The 3,531-nt window shown below is 31.9% G+C and overlaps 1 pseudogene; it reads right to left on the bottom strand.

Moving 5' to 3' along the window:
- Window positions 1-2,065: 2,065 nt before the first annotated feature.
- LOC120146600 lies at window positions 2,066-3,152 on the bottom strand (annotated as a pseudogene).
- Between the last annotated feature and the right edge of the window lie 379 nt (window positions 3,153-3,531).

A 3,531-nucleotide genomic window follows, 5' to 3' on the forward strand; every position in this document is an offset into this window, starting at 1 on the left:
AAATGGGAAATCGCAACGCGACTGTAAACTATCGCAACACGAAATGGAAAATCGCAACGCGATTTTCAACTATCGCAACGCGAAATGGAAAATCGCAACGCGATTTTCAACTATCGCAACGCGAAATGGAAAATCGCAACGCGATTTTCAACTATCGCAACGCGAAATGCAACACGAATTTGCGATAGTGGAGATCGCAATGCGAATTAGAGATCGCATTGCGATTTTGTTGGTCATTTTCGCAAATCCAAAAAAAGTTGGTCAAAATCGTATATTATCTAAGATTTTTGGTCACTGAGGTTATTTTCTCTTTAATAATTTATAAGTTCTCTAATTAAACCAATTTTTGAAAAAAAAAAAGAAGAATTGAATTGAAAATTTTAAGGTTTAAAAACTTTATATCTAGAAAATTGTGAAGATTCTCCAAAAGATCAAGATAAATTCGATTTGACGATGAAAAGAAAATGAATCTCGTGAAAAACCCCTCAAAATGCGACTTGGGTTGAAGGTTTTTGGATAATTTTTGAGAATGACAGGAATTTTGAGTATTTTTAAGAGTTTTGGTTCAACGAAGGATGATGAGAGAGTGGAATGGGCACGATTCAGCCCGCTCAGTAAAAAATGGTTAAAGAGATTAATCGTTTTAGAAAAGTGATCGATCTTTGCACAAAAAAAATCAATCTCTTTGAGAAAGTAATCGATATCTTTGCAAAAATAATCGATGATTTTCTTAAAGGGATCAATCTTTTTTAGAAAATTATATTTTTACTTCAAGAACCATTTTAAGTGATTTTTTATTCGAATTTAATGCAACTTAAGTCATTTGAATGATATGAAATGAATTTTAATGACTTAGAGAATACTTAAGTGGCATGAACTTCAACTTTAATCATCAGATTATGCCAATTTATAATATTGATCAATTTAGTCTTTTAATTGTCATACTTTATCATTAAAAGCATAGCGAACATGATTTCACAAAATCAAATAAATATTACAAGTTTAAGGAAAATCATAAACATATTAGATTATAAAAATATAACTCCCCCTTACTAATTATATTTAAGCATTATTTAAAGATACTCAATCATGCTTAAAAAAAAGACATAAATCACACAAAGCAACATGAAAAAACTGAAATTATATTAAACAAAAAAATACCACTTGACTTAGTGTCTTTCCTTTTAACATCTCTACAACTTCCAATTTTACTTATCATAGCTCAAAAAAACCTACAATAGATAACTATACATATTTTGGTACCAAAATTATGTTGAGTCTTTTAGCATTAGTATCAAATAGTGTTGTCCCCTCAGGTATCTGTTAAAATATGGTATCTTTATTTGTAGAGGCAATGAGTTCTTTAAGAACTCGTATACTTTCAACCAATTTTCCTTTAAAAGTTTTAAGGAATAATTTTCCTATTGTAAAAATTAGTTTTAACAAAATTTATTTGAACTTGATAATTTCTTTTCTCAAATTAGTTTGAACTTTAAAAGATGTAAAAATTAGTTTTAAGGAATAATTTTCTCTATTCTCAAATTTATTTTAATAATTTTGTTATTTTTTTCTAAGATCATCAATTTACTTTTAATTATCTTCATGAACTTGATAAATAAACTTTTGCAAGCTATCTCTCATTTTGATCCTTTAACACATATCTAATAAAAAATCTGGACATGACAATCAAATTAAGTAAATTATTGCCTTGCGTATATAAGATGTACAAGCAAATGTTTTAGAAAGAAGACGATCTTGATTCTTAATTTGTGGAATTTCACTGGAAGCATGTGCATACAAGTCAAACTTACCCTTTCGAATAAAATTTAATTAAATTATTTATACTACAATATAAGTTTAGAATATTTTTTATTTATCAATTAATTTTGGTGCACCAACTAAACAACACTTGTTGCAATATGATCACTTCCACACCATAATCAAATTACAAGTAAACAGCTAATCTGAAATTGATTGAAAATTGTATTTAAATAAAAGTAGTGCATCAATCAACTACATGAATTCGACACTATATTTATTTATTTATTTATACGAAAAAGTCTGAAATTTTGCATCACTGGAAAAGAATTATATTTTTTCGAATGTCAATGGCTTGTTTGCTTGGGTGCTAATTAATCACCAAGGTTGGCAAACTTGAACATGGTTGGATTCACAACACTGTAGCCTCCATCAACCAGGGATTGAGTCCACTCACATAATTTGCTTCGTACTAGCCAGGTATAGTGCGGCCTTGGCTACACATTCTGGCTTGAGGATTTCACCTTTTAGATTTCCCATATTGCTCAGATTCAGTTCCACAATCGATCTCTGTTCTTCAGTAATCCCCGGAAAGCTGGTTACGACGCCGTAAGGCGAGATACAGTTTACTCTTATGCCGTATTGCCCCAAATCAGGCGTCAAGTTCTTAACCAGCCCCAGAATTCCATACTTTGTTGCAGCGTAACTATGGGATGCAAGCCCTGCAATACAAGCAAGCACTGGCAGTGAAGAGAATACTACCTTTACGTTGGGGAATCATTACCCTTGCCGCATGCTTGGCTCCAAGGAAAGCACCCATCAAGTTGACTTCAAACATCTTTTCCAGGTCTGATTTTTTAGCATCCAAAATCCCTCCGATTGCTGGCACGTCCATGATGCCTGCATTATTGTACATGATGTCCAGTTTTCCATGTTTCGAGACGGTGGCGTTGATCAGATTGCAGATATCGTCTTCGTTCGATACATCGCAATGGATGAAACTAACATTTTCACCAAGGTTGTTGGCTATGGCTTGGCCTTGGCTATCTTGGATATCAGCAATGACCACCTTGGCACCATTTTCGTGGAAAACATGCACAGCACTTGCTCCAATCCCACTGGCGCCACCCGTTATTATCGCCACCTTGTTTTCAAGCCTGAAATTCGATGATTATGCAAGTGTACATGCAAATTAAAGAATATGATTATCTTCGGAAATATGAATAAAAATCACAGAATTCAAACATATATGCTAATTCTGAAAATCAGTATACGAGTTCTTTGTTACCTCTTTTGAGACATTGCAATGCTTACTTTCACACGTCAATGAAAATTATTAGACTTTAGCAGGAACAGAAAGGAACTTGAGGATTGTTTCTTTGTGTATTTTCTCTCAGTGGCATCCAAGCACTTATGTAAAATCTCTTATCTATTTCAAGATGCACGTTATATATTTCAAGATAATCTCATATCGATTTGTAAAATCTCTTGATTATGCTTTATATATTATTATATAAAGGCATGGTTTGTTTTTGTTTTTAATAAACCATTTATTTATTTACTTTTCTTATATATTCAAAGAACCCTTTTAAAAATCTCAAATTTTCAACCTTGACCAAAATCAACTATTCGAAATTTATTTAATCTCAACGTGTAAAATATAGTTGTGATTGATTTTCACCTCTAATGTTCATATATTTTTTAATCCTTTTGAGGCATGCATGTTACTATAAATGTCATGCACCAAATGCATCTAATTGCTACTTAATGCAA

The sequence above is a fragment of the Hibiscus syriacus genome, unplaced genomic scaffold, assembly GCF_006381635.1.
Source record: "Hibiscus syriacus cultivar Baekdansim isolate YM2019G1 unplaced genomic scaffold, ASM638163v2 tig00110930_pilon, whole genome shotgun sequence".
NCBI classification, from domain to species: domain Eukaryota; kingdom Viridiplantae; phylum Streptophyta; class Magnoliopsida; order Malvales; family Malvaceae; genus Hibiscus; species Hibiscus syriacus.